Genomic DNA, 13,331 nt, shown 5'->3' on the forward strand with positions numbered 1-13,331 from the left:
GTAGCTAGCAAGTAAATTCGCATGTATACCTATGCGTCACGTCGTATGTGTATGTCACGTCGTATGTGTATGACGTCACGCAATTTCCATTATGCGATATCACGCAATATCGCATAATGGAATTTATAGCAATATGACCTTTATTGTAATGGCGTTAGAGCAGTGTTTCTAATGTCAATGTTCATTTGAGCGAACGCGTTCGAACCGAACCGTTCGGCAGACCCAACAAAAAGCATCAGGAATTTATAGCAATATCACCTTTATTGTAATGGCGTTAGAACAGATTATGCCATTCTGCAGACCCGACAAAAAAGTGAGTGACATTTTCTTTTCCAGATGATTCGTCCATATTAATGTCATTGATGTGGACAGCTCAATGAAGTCGCCTGTACCTCAAACGCGCGCGAGAAGTGACACGCGGCAATTACACGCGGTAATTACATGTGGACGACTTAATGAGGTCGTCAATGAGTCAAATCGCGTCACCTGTACAAGGCCTTAGCATGGAACGAGTCACTACCGGTGCCTCTCCAGTGAAGATAATGTGATTTAGTGAATCTGTTTATGTGGATCCTATGTTGTCATCTACATCCTACCGTCATAAATGAATCATATCACAAAATTCAATAAACGTGTTTATCATATTTTTCACAGCTGTTCTTCTATTCTATGATTATCAAAAATCCCTGAAGTTGACGATCCCTAGACCGAAAAGTCTATTGCGTCGCAAAATTCGCTCAATCAGTGTTAACTGCTTGTAAAATCTATTAATAAATGTGCATTTCAGATTATTTTGTCCTGCATAATAATATAAAGGCGGAGTTACACCAGCCGAGTCGAACGAACTAGTGTAGGCACCTAAACGCCTACACGTAAATTCTAATCGCAAGGAAGTTCAACGTAGCCACAGTCCGTCTAATGCAGGGGGGGGGGCAAACTGCGTCCCGCGGGCCGCATGTGGCCCGCCGGGTATTTTTTTGTGGTTCACCATTATTAATAAAATTGTACTTCTGATTACGAATAACTTTTTTATATATTTTTTTTAAATATTGACAATAGATTAAAATTCGTTTAGCAATAGTACGCGATCCATTTTCAATAGATATTGATAGTGTACCAACAGAGCTACAACTTGAGATTATTGATCTGCAGTGTGACACTGATTTAAGAGAATTGCATCGTCGTGAAGAAATCTCTAAATTTTACAATGCCTTTAATTCAGACAAATTCGACCAACTTAAAGATTATGCAAGAAAAATGTTCGTTATTTTAGGATCAACCTCTTATGTGAACAAACATTTTCGATCATGAACCTCAATAAAAATTCTTTACGATCAAAATATATCTCCGATGCCCATTTACAAGCAGTTTTGATAATATCAACTACAAAATTAACACTTGAATTTAAAACAATGTTAAAAAATGTACAAGAGTTTCATTCTTCTCATTAATTTTTTTGTAATGTTTATTTTTCGTGATAATAAATAGTGTATATCTAAAAATGGTATTTCACTTGCGGCCCGCCGCTCATTTTGAATTTTTGAATTTGGCCCTCCATCCAAAAAGTTTGCCCCCCCCTGGTCTAATGCCTACTGGAGACACCTAGCGGGAAAATATGAAACTTGCAATTTAATATAATTGTTTGAAAAACTACATTTTAAAATGTTTTAATTAATCAATTGGTAACTAGGTACCTACTTACATATCTAAAATATTAATAAGAAAAGTAAAAAAAAAAAGTTGCTATTCTGGGTAATGTTCACCTGCGTATCCCTGATAACTAACTATCTCAGAAATAGGGAGCATCAGTTGTTTATTTTCCCAAGATGCAGAACCAACCTGACACTGGTAATGCCAATTGGGAGGGCGATAACTATGTTCAACCAAATTGCTTCGCGTATTGATATATTCCACTTGCGTTAGGGTGAGTTTAGGTGGACGCTACTTTATAAATTCTTAAAATAGGGTCTCCTTAGCAAACTCGGCGTACTTCTTTGAACTTCTATAATATGTATAATTGTATTTTCACTTCTTTTGTATGTTTATATTATGTTCTCTTTTTATATTTTCATTTTTATCCCTTGTGTTACTTTTTTTTCTTCTTTATAATAATGTTTCATGTCATGTTGTGAACGTCTTAAACTTATAATTTGTAATGTCCACAATATGTATAAAATAAATAATTTGAATTGAATTGAATTTCCACTCTCCTTGGTCTATACTTTTTCGCCGCCACGTACATCCTAACTACCCTACTAACCTAACCTAACCTAACCTAACCTAACCTAACTTTATGAGTTCGTCTATCCAGTGGGTTTTAGGACGTTCCTGTCACGGTTTAGTGGCCCCTTGGGTACCACTGTATGACGGCATTTGTCCAGCGAGGCCACTCGCCGAACGACATGTCCAGCTGATTGCCATTTCATTTGCTTGGCGACCTCCATCACATCGCGATTTCCATTGGTTTATTTTGTGGTATTTTCGTGTTTATACCCAACATGCACTTTTCCACGCCGAACTACACGTAATTTCGCATGGATTTCTTTAATAATTCACTGTTTTAATGTATTTTATATTTAATTTAACAAACACCGGATTTTCTAAAAAAAAATGTGTATAAAGTGAAATTTGTAGCAGTGAAACAATTACAAGACCATCCAGGTTTTGAGAAAATCACATAAGTGTGTTGTGATCTCAGTAGGAATCAAATCCGTGAAAACCCAGTACCTCACACATTAGACTGCGAGAGGTTGGATGTTCAACTAAAATATACCACATTAGCGTGAGGTTCGATAGTTTTGACAGAAAACTAGACATAGTCAGAAAAACCCCGATCTAAAGCTATGGCATTTATTGTTGATATAAGTGGAGTCAACGAAAACAATCGTAATAATAATAATCACATTATTACTCACACCAATTAATGCGCACTGGAAAAAATTGCATTTTCGCATGTTTACCCAAGACATCTTTCCAGGTCATGCCAATTGCCAGCATCCCGTAACTCCACCATATACATTCTGTGAATTGTATTTAGCGGCCGTTTAACATACCGTAATCCGGTTGACTTGAAGAACAACTATGACAGGTTGAAATTCTTTTGAGGCATTCGCAGCACTTGGCCGAGCCAGGACCAACGTCACCTCTTCACTCTCAGCGTGATGAACTCTATCAGTGTAAAAACAGACAAATTCAAAAAAATATTATTTCTTTTATTTATGTAAGAAGACAGACAAAATAGAAGTAGGAAAACAAAAATAATTCAAAACATTACTTATTGAAACGGAATTTCAAAAAACACAGACAATCAATCGCTGCGTCCGACAATCGCGTACGCTTTTGAGACACAAAATTCCCTGATGTTGAAGGAAAAATTGCGCTCATTTTGAATCGACGTTAGCTTAATTGTGTTTAATGCCCCGATCAGTCTTTGAACGTTTTGTGTTTTCTGTCCACTTTTTTCATATAGAAAATCGTTTTTTCAATTAATATTTGATAATAAAGAAATCCCGAATCCCGAGAAAAGATTCTCGAGATCCGGGATTTCCCGAAATGTTAAAAATTTTAATCCTCGAGATACGGGATGGAGAATCTCGAAAATTTCTTAAGAATTCCCGTCCGGAAATTCCCGAAACCCAACTCTATACACACCTAGTATCCACCGCAAACACCTGTTCAGTATAATATCGGTTGCGTTGAGCCTTTTTCGCTACGGTAAAGCGGCACCGTCAGAATGCTAGCATTGAATAAACCGAGTACAGTCTTGAGTCTCAGACATTCCGCATCGAGTTTAATGTTGCTCCAGCTATTCCCATTCTGATAACGAGCTCTATTTGCTTTATCCTGTGCGCGTGGCCTACACTAAAACACTAAAGTAATGCAGTGATAGCCCTGTGTGAACATATTATAGCGAGACATGTCATTTATGTATGCATAGAGAGTGTCGTATCCAATAAATCACAATAATGTATTTATAGATTCAATTTATTCTGAAATGCTCGCGAAATTCGATCCACGCGTCTGCCGCCTGTCGACACTGCATTAGCGATGGTGCCCACAGAACGCGTCAAGCGCCGCACTCGCGCAAAATTTCTACAAGTGGCGCATAAATCATTGAAAATACAACGTAATCGAATACGCCAGCGCCCACTGGATATGGCGACGCATTATACGCGCGCGCCGCATGAATCATCGTTTTTTTCGCGAATCACCGCTCCTCGGCGATACGAATGAAAGAAAATACAATAGAGTCCATTCATTGAATACGGCTACCAAAATACGCTGCTCGTGGCGTTGTCGATGGACGGGCGAAAAGCAATTACTTAATAACAGAGACCCATTGTTTTATTTTATTCGTGTCATTATATTTCGCTGGTTGAATAATGTCGTCGTAAATTTTAATTACAAGCCGCGAAATAATATAATATTTTTATTGCTTTGTTATGAGAGGCGCTGTAATTAATATTTATTTTGTGCTGCTTGAGCCGCATATTACATAGGTGAAGGGTAATGCGCGGGAAGAGACGTGTGATTATGGTTATGAATAAACACTGCACGCCCGCTCGACGCGTTCTGTGAGCGCTATCGCTTAGGATAACGAAATATGGTCTCATGTTTTATATTATTATGTCTCATTGGGATAAACATGATATTACTGTAACTCGGCTTCTACTCTAAGTAAAACGGGTATGGTACGCGGTGCAGTGGCATAACTAGTACTGATTTTAGTTGTATGATGCAAAGTTCTGTTTCAATCATCATATTTTTGACATCGGTAGATTATAGAATAGCAAAATACTTTGTTACGAGGTTTCAAGATCATTCGAAAATGTCCGAGGAATATAATATTGTAAATTTTACCTAGATACCAGTGGCTAGGGGCATGGGCCCCACATCGTGAAGAGGGCCCCCAGGCTAGGATCTTTGGCGGGCCCCCTACCTATCGCTAAGGATAAAGGCAGTGTGACGCTCTACAGTAGCGTTTTCCAAATAGTGTACGCGGTAAAATTAATGTGTAAGTTTAGTGTTTTATTGTATATTTTAATACATCCATTTAAATTATGGAGACGTCGAGTATTGATACACAATTAAAAATTGTATCGTACAACCACATTACTTTAAATAGGTAATAATATTATTGCGCCGCAGGCGACTTTTTTAGTATTAAAGCAAATTTGCGATGTGTGTTTATCTCACTTATCTGGTCGACTCACCTCGCCGGGCCCCTCCTGAGCCCGGGCCCCCAGGCTAGAGCCCTGTCAGCCTCCCCCCTTTGTGGGGGCCATGGCTAGGGGTGGACGTAGGTTGTTAAGATTTGACATAAATAGTGCACACTAAACTTTTTCAATCATACTTATTTGTTTTCAGTTTCAATTAAACCCTGCGAAACCAAGCCATATTAGATAATAGGTACCTTGGGTACCACTCTATGACGACATTTGTCCACTCCAGAGCGACATGTCCAGCTCATTGCCATTTCATCTATTTAACAACATCACGTACTCTTGTCTGCTTCCGTATCCATTGGTTTATTTTGTGATCTTTACGCGGTATGCCCAAGATGAAACTTTCCATGCCACAGTACGTTACTCGTATTTCTTGGATTTCTCTTACATTAAGAGTCCATGTTTCACATGCATTCGTGAGCGTTGGTAGCACATATTGGTTTAACACTTAACTTAAAGTTTGTTTCTACGAGAAATGTCGTCATACATCCACCGTCAATTGACATTTGTTGTCCAAGATAGATGTAGCTATTGACCCGCTCGATTTGAATGCCATTGATGGGGATTGCTTTTGGTTCAGCAACAGTGCTCGAAATAGAAAATTTTACGAAGAAAATGTGCAATATTAGATAATTATAACAACTGTGAGTAATATAAAAAATATCTTAGTTTTACATAACGTACGTCTTTATAAAACATTTTCATCACCACTTTCGCCCGAATCAGTTGTTTGTAACATCAAAATATATAATACTTAATATAAGTTTACAAAATCGTTTACTAAAAAATAGATCATTCATAACATCAATATTATTTATACAAATATAAATACCTAAATGTATATGAATCTAATAATTGGAGTAGGAAAAATTATAATAATTACAAGATAAAAAGAACTTTTTATATACCACGTTTTTAAATTTTCTGTTGAATCATAGAAACTTGACAATTCTATGTATTAATAATTTAGGACAAATAAGGCAATCGACAACAAATCATTTTATTGCTATTTTGCAACAAACAAATATAGAATACTGAAATGTCATTTTGATTCCCATAGTAACGCACGTATATATTAATAATTTAGTTGCTAGGACCACCCCCTTAGCAACCAATAATAGTGGATTGGATTACGGATTTCTTCCGAAATAACTTTTTATACAAAACAGAATTAACTGAAAATGAATTCAATTTTACTTAAAGATGGCTAAAAGTATAGAATGCATTGGAATCGTGTTCTGATATATTCTAAAAGTTTCAAATGTCTAGCTAGTCGGGAAGTTAGTTAAAGATCGATTGCAAGATTTGTACCGGACAAACAAGAATACGAGCTAAGAAAAACGTGGTAAAAATACATGAAATAATGGACAAACCAATACAATTTCCCATTGGTTTGGTCAGTACTTTGAATAAAAACATGTAACTAAGTGGAGATGGAAACTTTGTCGTACTTAATTGATTTTTCGGTTTTTACCGCGTGGACTTTTTTCTTTCCTCGGCGTTTCGGGTTCGTTGCAGAGGCAATAAATAATAAATTATAAAGTGATATTATATGAATCGTGATGAAAAAAATGGTCACGATTATTGGTATTGTTTTAAAATGTCATATTGATTATCGCAGATGACCACGTACCTACGTTGCAACCAGTGGCGGTTTTCCTTGATGCGTTTGGAGCCGCTTGAGCGTTATCTGAGGTTAAAACGAATTTAAATAATCTGATTTTGGCTAACCACCGCGCAGACAAAACTTTGCAGAGGCCAGTGACGTCCCGTGGGGGTAGGCAGATTGAGCATCGCTTGGGGGCGGCAGTTACTCGAAGGGCGGCAAATTGGATAATCATTTTGTATATATAGAAATATCTACCTGCTTAAACTTAGTAATAACGAAAATATCTTTCCATTAAAAATTCAGCTCACTGGTTGGAAAGAAAATGTATTAATTAACATAAAAGGTTGAACAGGACTGTATTTTTTTTGTCGGGTTCGCGATGTCTAGTTTACTTCCGTTGCCCTTCGACGTCCTTGGTGACCAGAAACGACACATTCGCGGATGGTGAAAAATATTGTAAGTATAAAAAAATATGGCGGCATTTTGTCTAGTGACGTCATTGTGCAGAGCCCATCATAGATACATTGTAGGTATTACGAACAAATTTGTACTTAATAGATTGTCAATCGATGTCAATTTTGCGTGTCGGGTCCAGCATATCTGAAAAAGATGGATGCGGGTTTAATACAGCGTTTAGACGTGCATGGATTTACTGCTGACAGTATCTACGTATTATGACGACCGTAACAAGAAAATGTACGTGTAAACATGTATTATCCTGCAGTTGCAAGTTGCATGCATGAATCAAAAAGTTCGGAAGCTTCTGAATTTTTATGCGACAGTGCCGGCAGAAAAACGAACTACACCGCGGAGAGACTCATTTTGGGGTTAACCGATTTGTAAGATCTGTCAAATAGTACTATAAAATGATAACATCGCGTCTCGCTTACTCTTGAAGAATGATATTGGAGAGACAGTCAGGACTTTTACGTGTAGACAGTTATTGTCACGATAGTTTAAAATACACACTATTGCTGCCAGTAAATCCATGCACGTGTACGGGCGCAATAATTATGGCAAAACTCAAAAGTCGAAACTGCTACCAATTTGGAAGAGCAAAAATATTTCCAAAACAACTTAAATGAGTCTAGTACAGTGGTTCTTAACCTTGTTGGAGGTACTGACCCCCACCAGTTTCATATGCGCATTCACCGAACCCTTCTTAATTGGAAAAATAAAATATGATTTTTTTCAAATTGAAAACATAGGTATATATTTTACTGAGCGCACCAAATTCCCTGCAGCACAGATAGGCCAAGCGATGTTGCGTAATCACCTGCAGCCAATGATGGCCAAGCGGGGCGTGTCATCACGAATCATATGAGTCGGGTGTGTCTTGACCTCCGCCGAACCCCTGAGACTGACTCACCGAACCCCTGGGGTTCGATCGAACCCAGGTTAAGAACCACTGGTCTAGTAAGATCTCTTATCTTCCCGATTTATGTAATATATTATCATTATGCCTTTGAGTGCTGGTGACGGATGCTTAGAATCTCGTAGATGGCCAAACGTATGAACGTTTCCATCAGTTACGTCCCGTTGGGGCAAACAGAACATGTGTCGCTCAGGAGCGGCAAATGAAGGAACGAATACGATCATAGCCGGCTCGCACATCACAACTCGCCTTGTGTGCCTGACGGCCATAAATCAAAATTTGCGAGACCGCCGACGAATGTTGCATGCTACAACCTCGCACATCTGCCTAGCGGCATCGACATTCCTTGGAACACGCGGGTACACTGATTGCTGAAGACATTTTTGATTAATAACCATAACGATAACGTACTTATCTTTGCAATTATGGTCATAATATGTAAAATCATTTCACGCAGTCCCAACACAAAATAAGGTAGATAATTGGTTTGACTTACCGGTAATATTGAAACGATTAGCGATTTCGGTCCACGCCTTTTCGATCACATCCCTATTGGAGTGATCTCGCCGTTTATAATCATAAATGCATTTGTATTTTTCTATTTCCTGCACGAATGAGATGTTGCTTCTTTCGTCTGCCATTTTTATCGATGTACGGGAAACGTCAAACTCGGCGACAGTCTGGAGAGAAATGGCCGATCCGCGAATTGTGCGCTTGCGCGGAGTCGACTTTTTTAGATACAACATGCAGGCTGTAGCAGAATGCGACATGTTGCATGCAGGATCGTCGCAGCGTCGCAGTTGCATCGGCCAATCTGCGAAGCTCCATTTGATAACGTTTGTTTCTTGGTTTACGATGACGTCACATCGACGAATTCGTCGTAAGACGCAGCGGCGAGTTCTGATGTGCGAGCCCTCTTACAACTTTCGGAAACAGTGACGATTTTCCATGTCGCTTCGTTATAAATGACCTGCCGATATATTAGTTTTAAAACATCCCAAGGGGGTTTCCATACTTGTCACCGTCTCAGATATCCACGTACATAAAACCACCACTTTTTAAAGATTGGATGTCGTGGAAAAGCTTTAATACTCAGTCAATTGTGTATGTATTTTTTTAATGATTTTTGTTGTATTTGCTTGTTTAGTTTAACATAATAAAATATTATATAGGTATGCACTTAACAATTTCGCACAAAATGTGAGACTAAAATGAAAGGGGCTGGCATTATCTGTCAGCCTAGGGACGGCACTTTGCCTAAGGATGTCGCTGGTCTCCAGAATAGAGACAGATTCTCCTCGGCTTGCCTTTGACGGATTTTATTTATTTTTTGGTCATATACCCCGCAGAAACGACGACAATCTGGAAACCTCATTATAGTGGGTCAGGTCGGGATCGATAAAAATGAATTAAAAAATAAATATTTCATATAGCGTGTGGAGCTAGAAAAATCTATATCAACGCGTTATCTCAGGGCTCGAAATGGACCGGAGCGCTGTTCCTGTTCCTGAAGTCGGTAAAATTATCGCTCCGTCTCGTGGAAAAAATAATTTGACCGTCTGAGCTAGATAGGCCATATAATGGAAAATCTAACATACTTATTTTTATAAAATACACAAAAAATGATAACTATGTCTTCTAACTATGTATTGTTCTTCAGAGAACTGTCGTGCGATCCGGTTCGTAAACTTTTCCATTTCCTATACACAAGACTGCTTTTGGCCGCAATCTAGGGTAGGGAAGTATCCAAGTATTAGCACTTATTGTAACAATCACAATAAGATAGTTGTAATTTTTACAATAAGTGCTATGTTTTAACAGCACCTCCCTTGGCTGTGATAATTTTTAGAGTGAGATAGTTTTGACACTTCACGGCTAACTTATTGTAACTTTGACGGCTAACTTATTGTAATTGTTACAATAAGTGTTAATATTTCGATACTTTCCTACCCTATTTAGCTTCCGTCAAGGCCGCTAGCAGTCATGCGTGTAGAATAGATGCGCAGGTAGGTAATTTTATCAATTGTTCTGGTACCTATACGGTAAAAAAAATCAGTACAATCATACTCCAACAATGACTACTTAAAAACAAGTGAAACAATGACACATATTGGGGAGTAGTAGGCATTTATTGTTACAATGTTGTCATAGATTGTTATCTCAATGCTCTGTTACAATAATAATATGTCGCACCTCATAACATGGCATATGAGCAATAAACTATAACACAAAGTTGACAGCAGTGAGAGGCAACCTGTTCAGAGTGCCGTAATAAAATCATACCTAAGGTTATTTAGTATGTGGGACGCTTGTGCCACACGCCACAATAACTAATTAAATAATGACGCCTTGCAACACTGTCGGCGGCCATCTTGGCGTATATCCGGCGGAAACGCGCGCGCGCCGCCATGTTTAATTCGGTCTCCCGCCAAAAGTGATTTATCGCGGCTGCGTCTGACGTTTCTTCTCGCGCCCTTTCAATTGCCAATTAGACGGCCGCAAGTAAGTTATTATTCGTACCCGCACTGGCTTGCGCGTGTGTTATGTTATGAACACTCATGCTGGTGTCGCGATGGATTGTTTTGTCGAATTGACACGTGGGCGGGAGGAATTTTGGACGCGTTAATTTGAAATCAGTGCAGGGCAACCCCCGTCTGCAAGGCATGGGTAATAGGAAAAAGTATGTAAAAGTAAAAATGATTATCGCTTTTATTTTTTCAATATTTCAATACAACTTTTTTATTGAAGTTAAACTACTTTTGGCGCGTTTGGGAAAATAGATCAGTGTATTTTTGGCGTGTGACGAAGTTGCGCGCGCCGATGTAACACGTTTGGCGTGTGACGGAAGTTGCGCGCGCCGATGCAATACATAATTTATAATATGATTATATTCATTTCGGTCTCAGGGGTACATGCCATGCGCAGTGTCATTTAGTTAGTCGTTCAATACAACCAAATAAACAGCATGTGTTGTAACCATAACCAATATTGTGTCATAATAAATATAGGTATATGTTTATAAACAAATTTCTGGAGACTAACATTCTACACTGTTAATTTATATTCATAAAACTTTATTTATATTGGAGTGTATATTTTTGTAAGTATTATTTATGAGAAAAATTATATATAAATAAATAAATTTTGTGAATGTTGAGTTGGTAAATAATTCAAAAAATATATTAAAATTTGATTTTTTATTAATTCATCATGGGCACTTCTGAATCGATTATAACCGCTGTATGGCAAAGATGAGTTTTGGTCCAATACAATAATTAAATTACAATTATCATGTGCTATATGAGACACAGATGAATCGCGTACGTTTTCATCAACCTAATCCACTGTAATATAAATAGAATCAAGTAACGGCTTATTTTGTTTGACATAACTTCAAAAAAAGAATTTAATAATAAGAAAGGGAAAAAGTAAAACGAGAAAGGCAGATAAAAATATAATAAGGTCATATCTTCGATGTTCTGATTAGTACCTAGGGAAAATCATAAAATTTTGACAAAACATGATATTTGACCATCTGCGGGTTCGAACCCCGCAACCCACACCTTCAGAGACAGCCGCTCTACCAACTAGGCCAGCATGGATACCACAATAGTTCATGCTTAAGTACAAATTTTGTGTCCGGAAATTTGTACGTATGCAGTTCGCCGTATCACACTTCACCGTGAAATGTTGTATCAGAAATATATGGTTGTATATTAAAGACTACCTTCCAACCTCTTTGGGTCGTATAGTAGTGAGATAAAATTCATTTATAAATATGGTTCTTGTCGGTTTACAGAAAGCCAGCTGCAAATAAATTTTGTAAATAACCGATATAAGTACTGGGTTATTTGTTAGGTTAAGTTTTCATTCTTAAATTTTGCCAAAATCGGCTATGAAAATTGAATTAATGTTCATATTGAATCTAATAAAATTGGAGCATGTATAGTATAGGGTCATCTCTTTCTGATAGAAAGCTCACGACGAACTGTGCTACGGTGAAATATTTTACGTACAATTTACATGTAACCTATAATTTTATGGAATTTATAGTTTCGGTAAATCTAAAATTTTGATACAGGCGAAAATAAAATTAATTTACATACTAATACATCACTCTTTTTCTCAGTTTCGTTATCATATATTTAAACTTTGAGAAGGTTTTCCTCTGGTGGTGGCTTTTCCAAGTAGTTATCTTCGACTACATTATAACTGCCTGCTTTCGCCGTCAAGCAGTCAACTTCTGACTTTTGTGTAATGGGAGTGCAATATTTGTGTTCAACCAAACTGCTTCTGATATAGATATATTCCAGTTACATGATGGTGAATCAACCATTTATAATAAATTATTTTTGGACTACCATCGGAAAAATACATATCACAAAAATTGTGGTGGGTAAAAGCTACTGCCTCGCCGGGGTTCGAATCTCACTCGATTCAAGATTTTTCTAGGTGTATTTCTAGAGTTAGGATTTTGTTATTGACAGTCCTGCATTATAAGGCAAGTGATCAAAGGTATTTTTTGTAAGGTCAGTCATCATTAGCTTAAATTTAGTTTTGTAGGGTGAAACTATTCTCATAATCTCTCGAATGGTGTGATACAAAGTCAAGCAGGCTTCCTTATGCAGTAGAACGTCGATTATCCGGAATAATTGGGGATGAAGGTAGTCTGGATAATTGAAAAAGTAATAAAACATCTATTTTCACTATCATGTTCTATCCTTAGAGGATCATAATGGACCTCCTCCACAGAGTGGAGGATTTTAGCCACTTGCTCACCTTGAAAAACAACATGCGAATTTTGCCAAATCCAGGATCCATAACACTATAAACCAATGTGTTACTGGTCGGGTATCGTGTCTCTAAGCATCTATTTTACTTCTAGAATAAACCTTTTTAAGTAATAGGAATCTGAATTTTTACATAATCACCATTATTTACACTTTTGTCTTATAATCATACATAACAGAAACTAATGATCAAAACGTAATCCAAATAATCGAGGTTCTACCATATTTAATTTGTTTCATGTACTTAAGCTGTTTAAAGTAAAAGTAAAAAAATGAGAATGGTTACCGATTCCCCTTGACTGATTGACGCATTGGACATACCTGTTATAAAT

Source organism: Rhyacophila brunnea, unplaced genomic scaffold (genome assembly GCF_057557595.1).
Source record: "Rhyacophila brunnea isolate RB1 unplaced genomic scaffold, BYU_Rbru_1.0 scaffold_24, whole genome shotgun sequence".
Lineage (NCBI taxonomy): Eukaryota > Metazoa > Arthropoda > Insecta > Trichoptera > Rhyacophilidae > Rhyacophila > Rhyacophila brunnea.